The sequence below is a fragment of the Nomascus leucogenys genome, chromosome 15 (assembly GCF_006542625.1).
Source record: "Nomascus leucogenys isolate Asia chromosome 15, Asia_NLE_v1, whole genome shotgun sequence".
NCBI lineage: Eukaryota > Metazoa > Chordata > Mammalia > Primates > Hylobatidae > Nomascus > Nomascus leucogenys.
Genome location: NC_044395.1, coordinates 51,103,709 through 51,128,351, shown reverse-complemented (window position 1 = coordinate 51,128,351; position 24,643 = coordinate 51,103,709). Strand labels below are relative to the sequence as shown.

Below are 24,643 nucleotides of genomic sequence, written 5' to 3'. Positions count from 1 at the left end.
GAGAAATTTCAGAAGCTATACAAACACATGGAAATTAAACAACATGCTCCTAAATGATCACTGTGTCAACAAATAAATTATGAAGGAATTTTTTTAATGTTTTCAACTTTTCTTTGAAAGGACATGCAAAAAAATGAGTAAATAAAAATAAAAACAATTTTTTCTTGGCCAGATGTGGTGCAGCACTTTGGGAGACCAAGCTGTGAGGATTTTTTGAAGTCAGGAGTTCAAGACTACCTTGGACAACAAAGCAAGATCCTTGTCTCTACAAAAACTTAAAAATTAGCCAGGTGCTGTGGTATGTACCTGTAGTCCTAGCTACTCTGGAGGCTGAGGTGAGAGGATCAATTAAGCCCAAGAATATGAGACTGCAGTAAGCTATAATCATGCCACTGCGCTCCAGCCTGGGTGACAGAATAAAATCCTGTCTCTAAAAAAATAACAAAAAATATATATATTTGTAACAAATGAAAATGAAAACACAAACATACCAAACCCTGTGGAACACAGAAAAAATAATGCTAACAGGGAAGTTAGCACTATTTTTGTAGAAAATAGTGAAAAAATAGTAGAAAGTAGAAAAATTACAACTTAACAATCTAACAACTAGTTAGATCAAACAACTAGTTCAAGGAACTAGAAAAGCAAGAACAAACCAAACCCAAAGCTAGAAGAAGAAATGAGATAACAAAGATCAGAGAAGAACTAAATGACCAAAAAAATATTAATAATATAATCAACGAAATGAAAAATTGGTTCTTTCAAAAGGAAAACAAATTTGAAAAACCACAAGAATAACCAATAAAAAAAGAAGGAAAACTCAAATAAAATCAGAAATGAAAAAGGAGACATTACCAGTCATACCACAGAAATACAAAAGATCATCGGAGATGATTATGAAGAACTATATGCTCACAAACTGGAAAACTTAGAGGAAATGGATAAATTTCTAAAATCATACAACCTCCCTAGACTGAACCAGGAAAAAATAGAAAACCTGAACAAACCAGTAACAAGTAGCAGGATTGAATCACTAATTAAAAAACTTCCAACAAAGATGAATTGTACCAAAAGTACAAAGAAAAACTAATACCAATCCTCCTGAAACTTTTCAAAAATTCACAAAGGAGGGAATTATCCCGAATTCAGTCTATGAGGCCGGTACCATCCGGATACCAAAACCAGACAAGGATACAACAAAAAAGAAAACTATAGACCAATACCCCTGATGAATATATACATAAAAACTCTCAACAAAATACTAGCAAGCTGAATCCAACAACACAATAAGAAGATAATACATTATGATCAAATGGGTTTTATACCAGAAATGCAAATGAATTTTATATTAGAGATGCAACAAACATGATACCTTATATAAACAGAATAAAGGACAAAGGCCATATGTTCATTACAATTGATATAGAAAAGGCATTTGATAAAATTCAGCATCCTTTCATAATAAAAACTCTCGAATTAGGCATAGAAGAAGCATACTTCAAAATAGTAAAGGCCATGTATGACAAACCTACAATTAACATTATACTAAATAGGAAAAAGATGAAAGCATTTCCTCTAAGAACTGGAACAAGACAAGGATGCCCACTTTTGCTACTGTTCTTCAACAAAGTACTGGAAGTTCTAGCCAGAGCAATCAAGCAAGAGAAAGAAATAGTCACCCAAATTGTAAAGAAAAAAGTTGAATTGTCCCTGTTTGCAGATTTTCATGATCTTACAAATAAAAACACTAACCAGATCAAAAAAAAGCTATTCTAATTAAATAAAGTTGCAGGATACAAAATTAACACAGAAAAATCAGTAGTGTTTCCACATGCTAACAAGAAACTATCAAAAAAGAAATTTATTTAAAACGTACTTACAATAGCTACAAAAAATAAAATACTTAGAAATAAATTTAACCAAGGAGGTGAAAGACCTGTATACTGAAAACTAAAACACTGGTTAAAGAAATAATAGAAGTCACAAATAAACAGAAAGATATCCCATGTTCATGAATTGGAAGTATTAGTATTATTAAAATATCCATACAACCCAAAGCTATCTACAGAGTCAATGCAATCACTATCAAAATTTTAATGACATTTTCACAGAATTAAAAAAATCCTAAAATTCATGTGAAACCACAAAAGGCCCTGAATAGCCAAACCAATAGTAAGCAAGATGATCAAAGCTAGAGGCATCACACAACCTGACTTTGAAATATACTACAAAGCTAGAGTATCAAAACAGCAAGACACTGTCATAAAACCAGACACATAAATCAATGGTAACAATAGTTAACAATGTAATGTATTCTTGAAAATTGTTTAGAGCAAATTTTCACTGTAGTCACTACAAAAAAAGATAACTATATGAAGTAATATACATGTTAATTAGCTCAATTTAGCCATGCCACATATGCATATTTCAAAACAATATGTACACAATAAATATGTATTCGGTTGGTGCAAAAGTAATTGCAGCAAAATTTGCCATTAATGGCAAAAACCACAATTACTTTTGCACCAAGCTATAAAATTTGCATTTGTCAATCAAAAAATTGTAATTGCTATTAATCACAATCAAGCCATTTATCTGCATTTTATATATAACTACAAAAAACAAACCACTAATATAGAGGAAGCTGTCTAGATATACCATGGTTTTCTAAAAAACACTACAGTGTAAACTTTCATGTTCAAATCAGATAGTCATGAACTAAGGTAACCCCCACTCATCTGTATTTCTGTTTCCTTTTAACATTAATATACCATTAATATTTAACATTTTTGTTTTGCTTTTTATCGTCTCAAATTCTTTTTGGAAAAGTACAGAAAATAGATTTATACAAATAAACTTAAGTGTCTGCTTCCCCTTATTATGTCAAATGAATGCAACTGGATATATTAGCATCAAATTAGGAGGGTATATTTGGGATGGTCTGACTTAAAATATAGGTTACATGGCACACTAAAATTCATGGAGTGTCCCTAGGGAGGTACCTTAAAAGGATAAACAATGAACTTTTTCTAGCAGCTGAACCTGAAGTACAATGAGTAGCTCAAATGACAGTTGATAGGGAGAAACATCATATTGTTAAGGTATAAAAAGAAAAAATAAGTTGCTTTTACATGCCCTAAATTGAAAGTCACAAGGTCAGACATTTGAAGCTGAAGATGTTGATTTTTGTTGGAGTGACTTTTCAAGGAGTTAAGTATCATACTCCAAGGTATTAAAAAAAAAAAAGACCTTTATTTTAAAAACCATGGTTAATAACCATGGTTAATAATTTTCCTGAGTCATATTGGCAGGCTAACTATAAGTAAAAATATGTTGAAATAACCAGAAACAACTAGTAATCAGGAGGTTTATGAACTGAGTACTGATGAGTTGACTAAAGTACCCAAGAAAGGGCTACATGGTAATAGTACATAAGGTGCAATGTATTATATTAAAACCGGCAGATTTTAAATTGCTTTTGAAAGCATTTCCAGATACACTAGAAACTGAATAAACTTACAACTACACTGTACTCCAACCATACTATCTTGCTCATTTCCATCTTATGGCCTTTGCAGTTGCTGCTCTCTCTGCTTTTCTCCAAGATCTTTTCAAGCCTTACTCCTCATTTCACTAAGTCTCTGCTTAAATGTCACCTTCTAAAGAGGACTTCTTTGACCTCATCCAAAATAACTCTGCCTTAGTATGTTTCTTTGCTAAAACAAAATACCATGAACTGCGTAATTTATAAACAACAGAAATTTAGCTGGGTTCACTGGCATGTGTCTGTAATAACAACTACTTGGGAGTTGTTATTTTGGCAGGAGAATCGCTTAAGCCCAGGAGTTCGAGGTGCAGCGAGCTATGGTTGTGCCCCTGCACTGCAGCCTGGGTAACAGAGCAAGATCCCATCTCAGAGAGGAGAGAAGGGGAGGGGAGGAGAGGGGAGGGAAAAGAAGGGGAGGGGAGGGGGAAAGAAAGAGAGAGAGAGAGAGAGAGAGATAGAAAGATAGAGGGAGGGAAGGAGGAAGGAAGGAAAGGAGGGAAGGAGGGAGGAAGGAAAGGAGGGAAGGAGGGAGGAGGGTAGGGAAGAAATTGAGAGAAAAGAAAAGAAGAAAGGAAAGAAAGAAAAAGAAAAAGAAATTTATTTCTCATAGTTCTGGAGGCTGGGAATTCCAAGATGAAGGCACCAGTAGGATTGGCATTCAGTGAGGGCTGCTCTATATTTCCAAGATAGTCCCTTGTTGCTGCATCCTCTGGAGGAAAGAAAAATCATGTCTTCATATGACAGGAGAGAGAGAAGGGTAACAGAGTGCTTCCTTCAATCTTGACCCCTTATAAAAGGATTCTAATCCCACTTGTGAGGGCAGAGCCTTCATGACTTAATCACCTCCCAAAGATTACATCTTTAATACTGTTGCATTGGGGATTAAGTTTCAACATGAATGTTGGAGGGAACACCATCACTTGAACCACAGCAAACCTTACTGTCTTTTATTTTACTCTGCTTTAATTTCCTTTATAAAATTTATTGATTTTTTGGTAAATTACCCATGCTCCAAACAAGGTAGAAAATAATTAAAGCCTTAGAAAAAAAGGTAATTGTTCTTAAAAAAATTTCTGAACAAAATAGCTCAGTCTGTCTAGTTATATATTTACAGCCCAAAATCTTGGTTGATGTGGCAACTGGGAAAAACAGAACCACTATCTTTATTTCATTCCATTGCTTTAGGTAAAAAAGCATACACAAACATGATTTTAAAAAAAAGGAAAGTAAGCAATGTTCAAATTTGGAGGGGCTTTTTTTTAATCTTAAAAGTAAGACAGTGTCCTGGATTATGCTGCTGACATACGTTTTATATATTACATAAGCTTATAAAATACTCTAGGGAAATGCCTTCCCTGTGTTTTGTCTTTAAAGAGTCCAAAGATTAATGAATCTCATAAAAATCATAAATTAGTATTTCAAAAGCTCATTTGCAAAATAAAACATTAAAGAGTTTTGGCTTTAAAAGAAAGTTAAGACCAAATATGAAAGAAGAAATTATGAAGCTCTTCAAAGAAATATAGAAGATATACTTAAATAACTTTAGGTTGTAGAATATTTTTTTAAAAGAAAACACAAAAAGCAACAACCATAAAGTAAAAGTGATACCATAAGAAAACAGTAAAAAACATGCCACTAAATGAGACATTTATCCCACTAAACAAACAACAAAGGCCTCATTCATGGATTTTATAACAAAGCCCCACATATCAATAAGAAAAAGACAACCTGTTACAATAGTGGTCCAGAGACTTAAACAGATATTTTACAAAAATAATATACAAATGGCCGATGAACATACAAAGAGATTATTAACCTCATTAATAATTAAAATAATATAAATTAAAACCACAATAAGCAAATACTCATCCACTACACTGGCAAAAGTACTGACAATAAACATTTTGGCAAAGATGTTGAACAATATAAAATCACTGCTGTTGAATGTTTAAGTTGGTATACCTACTTTGAAAGCTGGCAATACCTAGTTAAATAGAAGAATCACATGCTCTAAAATCCAGCAATTCATCTCTTAGGAATATACTCTAGAAGTGAACAGGTAACCTACAGAATGGGAGAAAATTTCTGAAATCTATCCATCTGATGAAGGTCTAATACCCAGACTCTACAAGGAACTTAAACAAATTTAAAAGAAAAAACAAACAACCCCATCAAAAAGTAGGCAAAAGATATGAACAGACACTTCTCAAAAGAAGACATTTATGCAGCCAACAAACATGAAAAAAAAGCTCATCATCACTAGTCATTAGAGAAATGCAAATCAAAACCACAATGAGATACCATCTCATGCCAGTTAGAATGGTGATCATTAAAAAGTCAGGAAACAACAGATGCTGGTGAGGATGTGGAGAAATAGGAATGCTTTTACACTGTTGGTGGGAGCATAAATTAGTTTAACCATTGTGGAAGACAATGTGGCAATTCCTCAAGGATCTAGAACCAGAAATACCATTTGACCCAGCAATCCCATTACTGGGTATATACCCAAAGGATTATAAATCATTCTATTATAAAGACATGTACACCTATGTTTATTGTGGCACTATTTACAATAGCAAAGATTTGGAATGAACCCAAATGCCCATCAGTGATAGGCTGCATAAAGAAAATGTGGCACATGATTAGCTTCCAAGATGGCCACATAGGAAGAGCTCCACTCTACAGCTCCCAGCGAGATCAACGCAGAAGACATGTGATTTCTACATTTCCAACTGAGGTATCTGATTCATCTCATTGGGACTTGTTGGACAGTGGGTGCAGCCCACAGAGGGCAAGCTGAAGCAGGGCAGGGTGTCGCATCATACAGGAAGCACAACTGGTTGGGGGATTTCCCTTTTCTAGCCAAAGGAAGCCATGAGTGACTGTACCTGGAGGAACAGTACACTCCTGCCCAAATACTGCACTTTTCCCACAGTCTTCACAATCAGCAGACCAGGAGATGCCCTCCTGTGCCTGGCTCAGCAGGTCTCACTCCCATGGAGCACTGCTCACTGCTAGTGCAGCAGTCTGAGATTGACCTGGGACATGGGAGCTTGGCAAAGGGAGGAGCATCCACCATTGCTGAGGCTTGAGTAGGCAGTTTTATGCTCACAATGTAAACAAAGTGGCAGGGAAGCTCAAACTGGGCAAAGCCCACTGCAGCTCATCAAGACCTACTGCCTCTCTAGATTCCACCTCTGGGGGCAGGGCATAGCTGAACAAAAGGCAACAAACAGCTTCCCCAGACTTAAATGTCCCTGCCGGACAGCTCTGAAAAGAGCAGTAGTTCTCCCAGCATGGCATTCGAGCTCCAGTAACAGACAGACTGCTTCCTCAAGTGGGTCCCTGATCCCCATGTAGCCTGACTGGGAGACACCTCCCAGTAGGGGCCAACAGACACCTCATACACGCATGTGGCCCTCTCAGATGAAGCTTTCAGAGGAAGGATCAGGCAGCAATATTTGCTGTTCTGCAGCCTCCACCAGTGATACCCAGGCAAATAGGGTGTGAAGCAGACCTCCAGCAAACTCCAACAGACCTGCAGCTGAGAGGCCTGTCTGTTAGAAGGAAAACTAACAAACAGAAAGGAATAGTATCAACATCAACAAAAAGGACGTCCACTCAGAGACTATAGCCAAAAGTCACTGACTTTAAAGACCACAGCTAAATAAAACCACAGAGATGGGGAAAAACCACAGCAGAAAGGCTGAAAATTCCAAAAACCAGAATGCCTCTTCTCCTCCAAAGTAAAACAACTCCTCGCCAGCAAGGGAACAAAATTAGACGGAGAATGAGTTTGATGAGTTGACAGAAGTAGGCTTCAGAAGTTCAGTAATAAACTTCTCTGAGCTAAAGCAGCATGTTCTAACCCATTGCAAGGAAGTTAAACCCTTGAAAAAAAGTTAGACAAATGGCTAACTAGAATAGCCAGTGTAGAGAAGAACCTAAATGACCTGATGGAGCTGAAAACCACAGTACGAGAATCTCGTGAAGCATACACAAACTTCAATAGCCAATTCAATCAAGCAGAAGAAAGGATATCAGTGATTGAAGATGAACTCAATGAAAAAAACAGGGAGACAAGATTAGAGAAAAAGGAGTGAAAAGAAATGAAAAAAGCCTCTAAGAAATCTGGAACTATGTGAACAGGCCAAATCTACGGTTGATTGGTGTACCCGAAAATGACCGGGAGAATGGAAGCAAGTTAGAAAACACTCTTCAGGATATTATCCAGGAGAACTTCCCCAACCTGGCAAGGCAGGCCAACATTCAAATTCAGAAAATACAGAGAACACCACAAAGATATTCCTTGAAAAGAGGAACTCCAAGACACATAATTGTCATTTTCACCAAGGTTGAAATGAAGGAAAAAAATGTTAATGGTAGCCAGAGAGAAAGGTCAGGTTACCCACAAAGGGATGCCCATCACACTAACAGCTGATCTCTCTACATAAACCCTACAAGCTAAAAGAGATGGGGAGTCAATATTCAACATTCTTAAAGAAAAGAATTTTCAATCCAGAATTTCATATCCAGCCAAACTAAGCTTCGTAAGTGAAGGAGAAATAAAATCTTTCACAGACAAGCAAATGCTGAGAGATTTTGTCACCACCAGGCCTGCCTCACAGGAGCTCCTGAAGGAAGCACCAAACATGGATAGGAACAACTGGTACCAGCCACTGCAAAAGCATGCCAAATTGTAAAGACCATTGACGCTAGAAAGAAACCACATCAATTAACAGGCAAAATAACCAGCTAGCATCATAATGACAGGATCAAATTCACACATAACATTATTAACCTTAAATGTAAATGGGCTAAATGTCCCAATTAAAAGACACAGACTGGCAAATTAGATAAAGAGTCAAGAACCATCAGTGTGCTCTACACAGGAGACCCATCTCATGTGCAAAGACACACATAGGCTCAAAATAAAGGGATGGATGAAGATCTACAAAGCAAATGGAAAGCAAAAAAAAAAGCAGGGGTTGCAATCCTAGTCTCTGATAAAACAGACTTTAAACCAACAAAGATCAAAAGAGACAAAGAAGGCCATTACATAACAGTAAAGGGATCAATTCAACAAGAAGAGCTAACTATCCTAAATATATATGCACCCAATACAGGAGCACCCACATTCATAAGGCAAGTCCTGAGAGACCTAAAAAGAGACTTAGACTCCCACACAATAATAATGGGAGACTGTAACACCCCACTGTCAATATTAGACAGATCAGCTAGACAGAAAATTAACAAGCATATCCAGGAATTGAACTCAGCTCTGCACCAAGTGGACCTAATAAACAGCTACAGAACTCCCCACCTGAAATCAATAGAATATACATTCTTCTCAGCACCACATCACACTTATTCTAAAACTGACCACATAATTGAAAGTAAAAACACTCCTCAGTAAATGCAAATAAACAGGAATCACAACAAACTGTCTCTCAGACCACAGTGCAATCAAATTAGAATTCAGGATTAAGAAACTCACTCAAATCTGCACAACTACATGAAAACTGAACAACCTGCTCCAGAATGACTACTGGGTAAATAATGAAATTAAGGCATAAATAAAGATGGTTTTTGAAACCAATGAGAACAAGGACACCACGTACCAGAATCTCTGGGACACATTTAAAGCAGTGTGTATAGGGAAACTTACAGCACTAAATGCCCACAAGAGAAAGCAGGAGAGATCTAATATCAACACATCAAAATTAAAACATCACAATTAAAAGAACTAGAGAAGCAAGAGCAAACAAATTCAAAAGCTAGCAGAGGGCAAGAAATAACTAAGATCAGAGCAGAACTGAAAGAAGTAGAGAAACAAAACCCCCTTCCAAAAATTAATGAATCCTACAGATGGTTTTTTGAAAAGATCAACAAAATAGACCACTAGCAAGACTAATAAAGAAGGAAAGAGAGAAGAATCAAATAGACGCAATAAAAAGTGATAAAGGGGATATCACCACTGATCCCACAGAAATACAAACTACCATCACAGAATACTATAAACACCTCTATGCCTCTATGCAAATAAACTAGAAAATCTAGAAGAAATGGATGAATTCCCGGACAAATACACCCCCCAAGACTAAACCAGGAAGAAGTTAAATCTCTGAATAGACCAATAATAGGTTCTGAAATTGAAGCAATAATTAATAGCCTACCAACGAAAAAAAGTCCAGGGCCAGTGGATTTACAGCCGGATTCAACCACAGTTACAAAGAGGAACTGGTACCATTCCTTCTGAAACTATTCCAATCAATTGAAAAAGAGGGAATCCTCCCTAACTCATTTCATGAGGCCAGCATCATCCTGATACCAAAGCCTGGCAGAGACACAACAAAAAAAGATAACTTTAGACCAATATCCCTGATGAACATTGATGTGAAAATCTGCAATAAAATACTGGCAAACCAAATCCAGCAGCACAACAAACAGCTTATCCACCAGGATCAGCTTCATCCCTGAGATGAAAGGCTAGTTCAACATATGCAAATCAATAAACGTAAGCTATCACATAAACAGAACCAATGACAAAAAACACATGATTATCTCCATAGATGCAGAAAGGCCTTTGACAAAATTCAACAGCCTTTCATGCTTAAATCTCTCAATAAACTAGGTATCGATGGAACATATCTCAATATAATAAGAGCTATTTATGATGAACCCACAGCAAATATCATACTGAATGGGCAAAAGCTGGAAGCATTCCCTTTGAAAACTGGCACAAGACAAGGATGCCCTCTCTCACCACTCCTATTCAACACAGTGTTGGAATTCTGGCCAGGGCAATCAGACAGGAGAAAGAAACAAAGTGTATTCAAATAGGAAGAGAGGAAGTCAAATTGTCTCCGTTGGCAGATGACATGATTGTGTATTTAGAAAACTCCATCGTCTCAGCCCAAAATCTCCTTAAGCTGATAAGCAACTTCAGCAAAGTCTAAAGTTACAAAATCAATGTGCAAAAGCACAAGCATTCCTATACACCAATAACAGACAAAAGGGAGGCAAATCATGAGTGAACTCCCATTCACAATTGCTACTAAGATAATACAATACCTAGGAATACAACTTACAAGAGATGTGAAGGACCTCTTCAAGGAGAACTACAATCCACTGCTCAAGGAAATAAGAGAGGACACAAACAACTGCAAAAACATTCCATGCTCGTGGATAGGAAGAATCAATACCATGAAAATGGCATTACTGCCCAAAGTAATTTATGGATTCCTTGCTATCCCCATCAAGCTACCAATGACTTTCTTCAAAGAATTGGAAAAAAATACTTTAAATTTCATATGCAGCCAAAAAAGGGCTCCCATAGCCAAGACAATCCTGGGCAGGAAGTACAAAGCTGGAGGCATCACACTACCTGACTTCAACCTTTACTACAAGTCTGCAGTAAACAAAACAGCATGGTACTGGTACCAAAACAGATATATAAACCAACGAAATAGAACAGAGGCCTCAGAAATAACAACACACCTCTACCACTACCTGATCTTTGACAAATCTGACAAAAAGAAGCAATGGGGAAAAGATTCCCTGTTTAATAAATGGTGCTGGGAAAACTGGCTAGCCATACGCAGAAAACTGAAACTGGATCCCTTCCTTACACTTTATACAAAAATCAATTCAACATGGACCAAAGACTTAAACGTAAGACCTAGGACCATAAAAATCCTAGAAGGAAACCTGTGAAATACCATTCAGGACACAGGCATGGGCAAAGGCTTCATGTCTAAAACAGCAAAAGCAATGGCAACAAAGGTCAAAGTTGACAAATGGGATCTAATTAAACTAAAGAGCTTCTGCACAGCAAAAGAAACTACCATCAGAGTGAACAGGCAACCTACAGAATGGGAGAAAATTTTTGCAATCTATCCATCTGACAAAGGGCTAATATCCAGAATCTACAAAGAACTTAAACAAATTTATAAGAAAAAAGCAAACAACCCATCAAAAAATGGGCAAAGGATATGAACAAACCCTTCTCAAAAGAAGACATTTAGGTAGCCAAGAGACATATGAAAAAATGCTCATCATCACTGGCCATTAGAGAAATGCAAATCAAAACCACAATTAGATACCATCTCATGCCAGTTAGAATGGCAATCATTAAAAAGGAAACAACAGATGCTGGAGAGGTTGTGGAAAAATAGGAACGCTTTTACATGGTTGGTGGGAGTGTAAATTAGTTCAACCATTGTGGAAGACAGTGTGGTAATTCTATAAGGATCTAGAACTAGAAATACCATTTGACCCATCAATCTGATTACTAGGCATATACCCAAAGGATTATAAATCATTCTACGATAAAGACACATGCACACATATGTTTATTGTGGCATTATTCCCAATAGCAAAGACTTGGAACCAACCCAAATGTCCATCAATGACAGACTGGATAAAGAAAATGTGGCACATATACACCATGGAATACTATGCAGCCATAAAAAATGATGAGTTAATGTCCTTTGCAGGGACATGGATGAAGCTGGAAACCATCATTCTCAGCAAACTATCACAAGATCAGAAAACCAAACAGCTCATGTTTTCACTCATAAGTGGGAGTTGAACAATGAGAACACATGGAGACAGGGAGGGGAACATCACACACCAGGGCCTGTGTGGGATGGTGGGCTAGGGGAGGGATAACATTAGGAGAAATACCTACTGTAGGTGATGGGTTGATGGGTGCAGCAAACCGCCATGACACGTGTATACCTATGTAACAAAACTGCACGTTCTGCACATGTAACCCAGAACTTAAAGTATAATAAAAAGAAAAAAAATGTGGCACATATATGCCATGGAATACTATGTAGCCATAAAAAGAATGAGTTCATGTCCTTTGCAGGGACATGGATGAAGGTGGAAGCCATCATTCTCAGCAAACTAACATAGGAACAGAAAACCAAACACCGCATGTTCTCACTTATAAGTTGCAGTTGAACAATGAGAACACGTGGACACAGGGAAGGGAACATCACACACTGAGGCCTGTCAGGGGGTTGGGGGCAAGGGGAGGGAGAGCATTAGAACAAATACCTAATGCCTGTGGGGCTTAAAACCTAGATGACGGGTTGATAGGTGTAGCAAACCACCATGGCACACATATACCTGTGTAACAAACCTGCACGTTCTGCACATGTATTCCAGAACTTAAAGTAAAATTTTAAAAAAAGAAACGTACTCTAGAAAAACTCATGTGTACCTGGATACACATATAAAGATGTTCATAGCAGCACTGATTTTAATAGTGAAGGCTGGAAACAACCCAAATATCTACACACTCTAGAATGGATACATTACAGCATAATCCTGCAATAGAATGATATATCAATAGAATTGATATATATTGTATATATCAATAAAAAATGAACAAACTAACACTATTCCCTACAATATAGAAGAATCTCATAAGCATACTCCAGTATGAAGAAGAAAGAAACAAAAGAATACATAAAGTATTATTCAATTTATATAACATTCATAAACAAGCAAACCAAACTATTTCAGGGATACCTACAGAGGTGATTATTACACTGTACAGCAACTACACTGTACCATTATATTTTATACCTTTTTGCATTCAAACTTTTTAAGGTTAAGTTTTAAAAGACTGAAGGAAAATACTTTTCTTGACACTTCTTTTCTTACTCCAGTACTTTGATCCATCAACAAATTCTAATGACAATATATATTTGGTATCCAGCCACTTCTCAACTCTTTGATCTGAGTCACTATATTCTCTTTCTTTTTCCATTGCAGTTGACTTCTAACCAGTCTCCCTGTTTTCCCATATAGCCTATTCACAAAGTATCCAGGATGGGTTCTATTGTTTGAATGTTCCCTCCAAAATGTAAGTTGAAACTTATCTCCAATATGGCAGAATTGAACAGTAGGGTTTTTAAAAGGTGATTGGATAATGAAGATTCTGCCTTCATGAATGAATTAATCCTATTGATAGATTAATGGGTTATCATGGGAGTGGAACTGGTGGCCTTATAAGAAAACAAACAAAGACCAGGAATGGTGGCCCGTGCCTGTAATCCCAACACCTTGGGAGCCTAAGGTGGGAGGATGGATTGAGTTCAGGAGTTCAAGACCGAGCCAGGCAACATAGCAAGACCTTATTTCTACTAAAAATCAAAAAATTAGTTGCACATGGTGGCGCACACCTGTAGTCCCAGCTATTCAGGAGGCTGAGGCATGAGGATCACTTGAGCCCTGGAGATTGAGGCTGCAGTGAGCTATGATCATGCCACTGTACTCCAGCCTGAGCAACACACTGAGACCCTGTCTCAAGAAGGAGGAGAAGGAGGAGGAGGAGGAGGGCCAGTGATGATGAGCATTCTTTCATGTGCCTGTTGGCTGCATAAATGTCTTCTTTTGAGAAGTGTCTGTTCATATCCTTTGCCCACTTTTTGAGGGGGGTTGTTTGATTTTTTTTCTTGTAAATTTGTTTAAGTTCATTGTAGATTCTGGATATTAGCCCTTTGTCAGATGAGTAGATTGCAAAAATTTTCTCCCATTCTGTATGGTGCCTGTTCACTCTGATGGTAGTTTCTTTTGCTGTGCAGAAGCTCTTTAGTTTAATTAGATCCCATTTGTCTATTTTGGCTTTTGTTGCCATTGCTTTTGGTGTTTTAGTCATGAAGTACTTGCCCATGCCTATGTCCTGAATGGTATTGCCTAGGTTTTCTTCTAGGGTTTTTATGGTTTTAGGTCTAACATTTAAGTCTTTAATCCATCTTGAATTAGTTTCTGTATAAGGTGTAAGGAAGGGATCCAGTTTCAGCTTTCTACATATGGCTAGCCAGTTTTCCCAGCACCATTTATTAAATAGGGAAACCTTCTCCCATTTCTTATTTTTGTCAGGTTTATCAAATATCAGATGGTGGTAGATGTGTGGTATTATTTCTGAGGGCTCTGTTTTGTTGCATTGATCTATATCTCTGTTTTGGTAACAGTACCATGCTGTTTTGGTTACTGTAGCCTTGTAGTATAGTTTGAAGTCAGGTAACATGGTGCCTCCAGCTTTGTTCTTTGGGCTTATGATTGTCTTGGCAATGCAGGCTCTTTTTTGGTTCTATATGAACTTTAAGGTAGCTTTTTCCAATTCTGTGAAGAAAGTCATTGGTAGCTTGATGGGGATGGCATTGAATCTATAAATTATCTTGGATATTATGGCCATTTTCACAATATTGATTCTTCCTATCCATGAGCGTGGAATGTTCCTCCATTTGTTTGCATCCTCTTTTATTTCATTGAGCAGTGCTTTGTAGTTCTCCTTGAAGAGATCCTTCACATCCCTTGTAAGTTAGATTCCTAGGTATTTTATTCTCTATGAAGCAATTGTGAATGGAAGTTCACTCACGATTTGGCTCTCTGTTTGTCTGTTAATGGTGTATAGGAATGCTTGTGATTTTTGCACATTGATTTTGTATCCTGAGACTTTGCTGAAGTTGCTTATCAGCTTAAGGAGATTTTGGGCTGAGACGATGGGGTTTTCTAAATATACAATTATGTCATCTGCAAATAGGAACAATTTGACTTCCTCTTTTCCTAATTGAATACCCTTTATTTCTTTCTCCTGCCTGATTGCCCTGGCCAGAACTTCCAACACTGTGTTGAATAGGAGTGGTGAGAGAGGGCAACCCTGTCTTGTGCCAGTTTTCAAAGAGAATACTTCCAGTTTTTGCCCATTCAGTATGATATTGGCTGTGGGTTTGTCATAAATAGCTCTTATTATTTTGAGGTATGTCCCATCAATACCTAGTTTATTCAGAGTTTTTAGCATGAAGGGCTATTGCATTTTTTCAAAGGCTTTTCTGCATTTATTGAGATAATTATGTGGTTTTTGTCTTTGGTTCTGTTTATATGATGGATTACGTTTATTGATTTGCATATGTTGAAGCAGCCTTGCATCCCAGGGATGAAGCCCACTTGATCGTGGTGGATAAGATTTTTGATGTGCTGCTGGATTCGGTTTGCCAATATTTTATTAAGGATTTTTGCATTGATGTTCATCAGGGATATTGGTCTAAAATTACATTTTTTTGTTGTGTCTCTGCCAGGCTTTGGTATCAGGATGACGCTGGCCTCATGAAATGAGTTAGGGAGGATTACCTCTTTTTCTATTGATTGGAATAGTTTCAGAAGGGATGGTACTAGCTCCTCCTTGTACCTCTGGTAGAATCCAGCTGTGAATCCATCTGGTCCTGGACTTTTTTTTTGGTAGGCTATTAATTATTGCATCGATTTCAGAACCTGTTTTTGGTCTATTAAGAGATTTAACTTTTTCCTGGTTTAGTCTTGGGAGGGTGTATGTGTCGAGGAATTTATCCATTTCTTCTAGATTTTCTAGTTTATTTGCATAGAGGTGTTTATAGTATTCTCTGATGGTAGTTTGTATTTCTGTGGGATCAGTGGTGATATCCCCTTTATCAGTTTTTATTGCATCTGTTTGATTTTTCTCTCTTTTCTTCTTTATTAGTTTTGCTAGTGGTCTATCCATTTTGTGGATCTTTTCAAAAATCCAGCTCCTGGATTCATTGATTTTTTGAAGGGTTTTTTGTGTCTCTGTCTCCTTCAGTTCTGCTCTCATCTTAGTTATTTCTTGGCTTCTGCTAGCTTTTGAATGTGTTTGCTCTTGTTTCACTAGTTCTTTTAATTGTGATGTTAGGGTTTCAATTTTAGATCTTTCCTCCTTTCTCTTGTGGGCATTTAGTGCTATATATTTCCCTCTACACAGTGCTTTAAATGTGTCCCAGAGATTCTGGTATGTTGTGTCTTTGTTCTCATTGGTTTCAAAGGACATCTTTATTTCTGCTTTTATTTCATTATGTACCCAGTAATCATTCAGGAGCAGGTTGTTCAGTTTCTATGTAGTTGTGTGATTTTTGGTGAGTTTCTTAATCCTGAGTTCTAATTTGATTGCACTGTGGTCTGAGAGACAGTTTGTTATAATTTCTGTTCTTTTACATTTGCTGAGGAGTGCTTTACTTCCAACTATGTGGTCAATTTTGGAATAAGTGCGATGTGGTGCTGAGAAGAATGTATATTCTGTTGATTTGGGGTTGAGAGTTCTGTAGATATCTATTAGATCCGCTTGGTGCAGAGCTGAGTTCAAGTCCTGGATATCTTTGTTAACTTTCTGTCTCATTGATCTGTCTAATGTTGACAGTGGGGTGTTAAAGTCTCCCATTATTATTTTGTGGGAGTCTAAGTCTCTTTGTAGATCTCTAAGGACTTGCTTTATGAATCTGGGTGCTCTTGTATTGGGTGCATATATATTTACGATAGTTAGCTCTTCTTGTTGAATTGATCCCTTTACCATTATGTAATGGCCTTCTTTGTCTCTTTTGATCTTTGTTGGTTTAAAGTCTGTCAGAGACTAGGATTGTAACCCTGCTTTTTTTGTTTTCCATTTTGTTGGTAGATGTTCCTCCATCCCTTTATTTTAAGCCTATGTGTGTGTCTGCATGTTAGATGGGTCTCCTGTGTACAACACATTGATGGGTCTTGACTCTTTATCCAATTTGCCAGTCTGTGTCTTTTAATTGGGGCATTTAGCCCATTTACATTTAAGGTTAATATTGTTATGTGTGAATTTGATCCTGTCATTATGACGTTAGCTGGTTATTTTGCTTGTTAGTTGATGCAGTTTCTTCCTAGCATCAATGGTCTTTACAATTTGGCATGTTTTTGCAGGGGCTAGTACTGGTTGTTCCTTTCCATTTTTAGTGCCTCTTTCAGGAGCTCTTGTAAGGCAGGCCTGGTGGTGACAAAATCTCTCAGCATTTGCTTGTCTGTAAAGGATTTTATTTCTCCTTCACTTATGAAGCTTAGTTTGGCTGGATATGAAACTCTGGGTTGAAAATTCTTTTCCTTAAGAAAGTTGAATATTGGCCCCCACTCTCTTCTGGCTTGTAGAGTTTCTGCTGAGAGATCAGCTGTTAGTGTGATGGGCTTCCCTTTGTGGGTTACCCGATCTCTCTAGCTGCCCTTAATATTTTTTCCTTCATTTCAACTTTGGTGAATCTGACAATTATGTATCTTGGAGTTGCTCTTCTCAAGGAGTATCTTTGTGGTATTCTCTGTATTTCCTGAACTTGAATGTTGGCCTGCCTTGCTAGGTCTAGGAATTTCTCCTGGGTAATATCCTGCAGAGTGTTTTCCAACTTGGTTCCATTCTCCCCATCACTTTCCATTACACCAATCAGACGTAGATTTGGTCTTTTCATGCAGTCCCATAGTTATTGGAGGCTTTGTTCATTTCTTTTCACTCTTTTTTCTCTAAACTTCTCTTCTTGCTTCATTTCACTCATTTTTTCTTCAATCACTGATACCCTTTCTTTCACTTGATCAAATCAGCTACTGAAGCTTGTGCATGCATCATGTAGCTCTCGTGTCATGGTTTTCAGCTCCATCAGGTCATTTAAGGTCTTCTCTATGCTGTTTATTCTAGTTAGCCATTCATCTAATCTTTTTTCAAGGTTTTTAGCTTCTTTGCAATGGGTTCAAACATCCTCCTTTAGCTCGGAGAAGTTTGTTATTACCAATCATGTGAAGTTTACTTCTGTCAACTTGTCATTCTCCATCCAGCTTGGCAGTGGATCTTTTTAAACACAAGTCAGATCCCTCCTTTGCTCACTCTGCTGCAGCCACAGTGACATGCTTGATGTTTCTCCAATATGCCATCTACACCATGTACACTCCTGCCACAAGGCCCTTGCACTTGCTATTCCCTCTGCCTGATTAACCCTATACCTCTCTCAAGTCATTTGGCTCTCTTATCAATGTCACTTTATTAGAAATGCCTTTCCTTTCCACCTTAGGTATGTTCTTTATCCCCCACTCTGTTTTATTTTTTGTGGTGCTTACCAGCTGACCTATTAAATACTTTATTTATTTTATATCTCTCCTCACTAGGTTGTAAGCTCCCTAAGAACAAGAATTTCATCTATTTTGTTAACTGATATAGCTCTAGTTTCTAGAACAATTGATGGCAAATTATATGCACTCAATAGTTATTAAATGAATATTAAATTAAAACATACATACCAAAGTGTTAACAGTAGAGGGTAAAAGTATTTGTGTTCTCTGTATTTTCCAAATGTTCTACTTTGAAACTGTATTAACTTTATAAACAGAAAAATAAGCTATTATTCTGAGACAGTAAAATAGCACCTAGCTTAGCATCTGACAGATAGTAGACAAGCAATAAACATATATTAACTTGTTATCTAATCTAGATGAGAAAGGCTAACAATGACCAACATGTATATATATTGACTATGTTGATGAAGCATATAAAAAAGTAATAGTATAGTTTATTTCAGTCTTTAATTTGTACATGCTGCAACTTTCATTGTTTCCTCCTAAATCACAAGGGTGAATATGGGTTTTTATTGTGAAATGCTGCCCAAGAAATATTTACTGCATATTACTGATTTTGAAGCTCATGATTTCACTTACACAAAAAATTTCACAGTGATTTTTAGGGCTTACAGAAATAAATGTCTTTTAATCATGGTTCAAGGAATCCCATGCCTATCTATACCTGAGTCCTGAAAAGAAATAAATCTAACAGAGACCAAGAGTTTTTCTTCAAAAGATGACCTATATGGAAATTAAACTACTGCATGTAAAATAAACCAAAAGCTTAAAATCATACTCTAAAGGCTAATCTCATGAAAGCTATTTCTTATTCTAACATAAATTTTTGGAACCTAAAGGAATTCTCAAAAGTTGTGCATTACTTTAAGAAATAACTGCCTTACTATACAGTACAAGGCACATTGACTAACCCGAATGCTTGCAGAGGACAGCAAGCAACCAGGATGGTGGAGGGCTCTGGTTTGTCAGAGGAAAGACAATCTAAGGACAGGATATGCATAGCTTTTTCATCTGAAAGACAAAGACACATTCTTTGTCTTTTTAAAGTATTGTCACACTGAAGAACCGATATCTTCCGATGTATCTACAATGCAGACCTATTATTATTTTTCACTTATTTTATTCAACAAATATGTACTGCACACCTGCCATGAGTCAGGTCCTGTGATAAATGCTGATGATACGTAGTGAACGAAAATACTGGGATAGAGGTTAAAAAGGCATTAATCTATGAATCACTGATGAATTAAAATCACAACTGTGATATAAGCTACAAAGAAGTACAGAGCACTATGAATGCATATAACTGGAGAATTTGATCTAATGAGGTAGATCATGGAATGCTTAATTAAATGATTGTGCTGAGATCTAAAAGACAAACATTAGTTTGGTGCTCACTTCAGCAGCACACATACTAAAATTGGAATGATACAGAGAAGATTAGCAGGGCCCCTAAGCAAGGATGACACACAAATTCATGGAGTGTTCCATATTTTTAATTTAAAAAAAAAGGTTAGTTTTGTGAAAGCTGAAAGAAAATTAGGAAGAGAGCTACCTAGGATGAAGGAAAGCAAAAGAAAAGGCTCTATAGCAGGTAAAACAAAGAAAGAAAAACTAAAAGAAGGCCAGTCTGGCTAGAAGTGATTGCTTAAGAAAAGAATCATACAATACGAGAGGCTAAAGAGGTAGGCAGAAGCCATACCAGGAAGAACTGATAGGCCAGGATAAGAAATATGTCTTAATCCTTAAGCATGAGCAAGGACTTCATGTCTAAAACACCAAGAGCAATGGCAACAAAAGCCAAATTTGACAAATGGGATCTAATTAAACTAAAGAGCTTCTGCACAGCAAAAGAAATTACCATCAGAGTGAACAGGCAACCTACAAAATGGGAGAAAATTTTTGCAACCTACTCATCTGACAAAGGGCTAATATCCAGAATCTACAATGAACTCAAACAACTTTACAAGAAAAAAACAAACAACCCCATCAAAAAGTGGGCAAAGGACATGAACAGACACTTCTCAAAAGAAGACATTTATGCAGCCAAAAGACACACGAAAAAATGCTCATCATCACTGGCCATCAGAGAAATGCAAATCAAAACCACAATGAGATACCATCTCACACCAGTTAGAATGGCCATCCTTAAAAAGTCAGGAAACAACAGGTGTTGGAGAGGATGTGGAGAAATAGGAACACTTTTACACTGGTGGTGGGACTGTAAACTAGTTCAACCATTGTGGAAGTCAGTGTGGCGATTCCTCAGGGATCTAGAGCTGGAAATACCACTTGACCCAGCCATCCCATTACTGGGTATATACCCAAAGGACTATAAATCATGCTGCTATAAAGACACATGCACACGTATGTTTATTGCGGCACTATTCACAATAGCAAAGACTTGGAACCAACCCAAAAGTCCAACAATGATAGACTGGATTAAGAAAATGTGGCACATATACACCACGGAATACTATGCAGCTGTAAAAAATGATGAGTTCGTGTCCTTTGTAGGGACGTGGATGAAACTGGAAACCATCATTCTCAGTAAACTATCGCAAGGACAAAACCAAACACCACATGTTCTCACTCATAGGTGAGAATTGAACAATGAGAACACATGGACACAGGTAAGGGAACATCACACTCCAGGGACTGTTGTGGGGTGCGGGGAGGGGGGAAGGATAGCATTAGGAGATATACCTAATGCTAAATGAGGAGTTAATGGGTGCAGCACACCAACATGGCACATTTATACATATGTAACAAACCTCCAGGTTGTGCACATGTACCCTAAAACTTAAAGTATAATAATAATAAAATTTTAAAAAAAGAAATATGTCTTAATCCTAAGAACAGTAAGAAGCCAATAGATTTATTAATTTCAAGAATTCAATGGCATCTGTCTTAGAGCAGAGATTATAACAATTTAACAACTAAACCCATCTAACAATAAAATGGGTTGCCTCAGAGACTGAGCATCCCATTACTGCAAGTAATCAAGTAGAACCTAAATGATATCTTTCAAGAATGCAATATAAGGGATTATGCATGTCTTGGAAATTTATCACTGAGGCTTCATCCTTTATTAAGATTAAATATTTCAATTATTCAAACACCAAATAGGGATTTTCCAACACACTGTGAACGTTTGAAGATTCTTTTTTTTGGTTAGAGACACTCTGTTGCCCAGGCTAAAGTGCAGTGGTGGGATTATAGCTCACTGCAGCCTCAAACTCCTGGGCTCAAGCGATCCTCCAGCCTCAGCCTCCCAAATAGCTAGGACTACAGGCATTAGGACTACAGGCACGTGCCACCAAGCCTGGCTAATTTCTTGTTTTTTGCAGAGATGGGGTCTTACTATGTTGCCCAGGCTGGTAAACATTTGAAGCTTCAAAATGAAGTATTAATTGTTCATACCAATGTGCAAAATAAAAATAGTTGACTACACTTTCACGGTGTTTCTCAGGAAGGATCATAATATTATATAATAGGAGATCCATTTTTAGTGTCGATTGCAGTGAGGGAGTGGCTCTTTTCCCCTGTCCATTGCCAAAGAACAGGTACAGCAATAAGCACAGGAGAAAGGGCATCAAATGAAAGATTTCTGTGGAACTAGCAGGAAGGGATTCAAAAAATAGCAATAATCAAGAACTCCAACCTGGTGCAAAGCAAAGATTATTTTCTTGGCCACACTACTAAGGGGTTCTCACCATTCCTTTAGCAAAGAAGTAGATAGAACACAATGGATAAGTACTTTAGTTGAAGTGACTATGCTGAAGTTAACTGTAGAGTGGAATGCATACAGTTTTTATTCTAAAACAAGGGTTGAGATATTTAAAAATGAATATTTGACTATCTTCATCAAATAATTAAGTGCCTTTGGATACTGTATCTATAAATATTATACTGTGACCTTTCTCTGTAAATAATATAACCATATTTATAGATAACATATCTTGAGTTAAACAGTGCCTACTTTACTATCACTGTCAAAAATGGATAAAACCATCATTTAATAAATCCTAGCCAGGTTTATTCTTGCTCAATGTGATACATGTCATACTAATACCAACTTCTTTAGTAACAACTTTTTAATAAAAAGTCAAAAAATAACAGATGTTGGTGAGGTTGCAGAAAAAAGGGAATGCTTATACACTATTGGTGGGAATGTAAATTAGTTTAGTCCCTTGGAAAGCAGTGTGGAGATTTCTCAAAGAACTGAAAATGAAACTATCATTTGACCCAGCAATCCCATTACTGGGTATATACCAAAAGGAAAATAAACTGTTCTACCAAAAAAACTCCTGCACTGATTTTATTTACTGCAGCACTATTTACAACAGCAAAAACATGGAATCAACCCAGTTGCCCATCAACGGTAAACTGGGCAAATTAAATGTGGTACGTATACACCATGGAACACTACACAGCCATAAAAAAGAACAAAATCATGACCTTTGCTCCAACATGGGTGCAGCTGGAGGCCATTATTCTAAATGAATTAACACAGAAAGAGAAAACAAAATATAGCATATTCTCACTTATAAGTGGGAGCTAAACATTGAGTGTACATGGCCAAAAAGATGGGAAAAAATAAACACTGGGGATTCTAGAAGGGGAAAGGGAGGGAAGGGAGAAAGGGTTGAAAAACTACTTACTTGGTAATACATTCAATTAGCAATGGGATCATTAGAAGCCCAAACCTCAACATCATACAATATACGCATATAGCAGACTTGCACATGTACTCTCTGAATCTAAAGAAATTTTAAAAATTGAAAATAGAGTTTTTAATATGAACCAAAAGAAAAAAGGTAAACATGGATTTTAAAAATCAAGCCAGATTTTGTACTTCAAGAGACAAATTTGGGATGTCAATACTGAGCAAACCAATACTATTTCACATGAACTTATCATTTGAAACCTTAAAGTTAATTAGCTCTATGAGTTTTGGGGTTCTTTTTAAGCAATGGTAGTATCTTCAATGAGCACTTATCTTTCACTAGTATGTCTTCTTGCCTCCCCATTTAATCACCAGCAAGGTACAAACTTCTACTTTCTAATAGCTCCTTCCATGTCTTAATCTCTGTTTTGATCTACCCCACCTTCCTTTAGGCTCATACCATTCACTTCTCCCACCAGACTGGTCTTGCTGTCATGGTGTTAGAAGTATTTTTTTGTTATTCAAAAAAAAACAACACCTATTTGATATGTCTTATATTTAACCTATTGATATTTCTAATGGCTGTTCTTCATTATCAAAAAATCTCCCAAATCCCCCAAATCTGATTAGTTACCAAGTCCTATTAATTACCTTTCTAAATATCTTTCAAGGTCATCTTCTGTTCCCCATCCTCATTGTTTCTTCTTCAGTTGAAGTATTCATTAGTTTTCTTTTGAACAATTTAGTTTTCTTTTGAACACCTTCTGGGTGTTTTTCCAACAACTGGTTTCTTCTCCCTTGTAATACCTCTTTCAGACCCTTGCAGAGTAATTTTTAAAACTCAGATTTATTCAAGTCCTTCTTGTTCTTATATAATTTATAATAATTATAGGTATCATTTCCTCTGTGTGTGTGTTTTTTAGGCACTGTGCCAGATGCATTATAAACACTGTCTTTAATCCTCACATCAACTTTGTAAGATAGGTACTAGTATCCCTGTTAACAAATGCAGAAATGTAAGGCTCCTGGTAGTTACATAATTTTCCCCAGTTTTTACAGCTCATTAGTGGATGTGAAACAGAGCCCAGATACACCTAGGTTTAAAGAGTCAGGGAATATGTCAACTGGCAATATCTGTGAATGAAATCAGATAGGGGAAATTTTTGAATATGCTTTTATTACTTCATCTTACTTTTCAATACAATTCAACTTTTATATTTTGACATCTTCTCTAACTTTCCTGGTGGAAAGTGCTTTCATCTCTGGGTATAGGTACTTTACAGATTCTTACAGCACTTTTTGGAACAGTGAATACTAAACAGTTATCATTCCTCTAACAGATTCTTATAGCACTTTTTGGAATAGTGAATACTAAATAGTTATCATTCCTCATGTATTTTTACAACTTGTTTTCTCTACGCATTAGCTGTTTTGTTTTAAACAGAGTTGTTAAATGATGTTTAAATCTTTAAAAATGTCTCTTTCTGTTGCTTACCTTAGTTTTC

At 36.9% G+C, this 24,643-nt stretch overlaps 1 protein-coding gene and 1 non-coding gene across 9 annotated transcripts in view; one reads left to right on the top strand and one right to left on the bottom strand.

Annotated features, from left to right (window-relative positions):
* DLG2 (discs large MAGUK scaffold protein 2) overlaps positions 1-24,643 on the bottom strand; it is a 2,190,999-nt gene that overhangs the window by 2,042,133 nt on the left and 124,223 nt on the right. The gene's annotated exons all lie outside the window — the stretch shown is intronic.
* On the top strand, positions 19,860-19,966 carry LOC115830610. Its single transcript, XR_004026138.1, has one exon. It is a non-coding gene; the product is annotated as a U6 spliceosomal RNA (small nuclear RNA).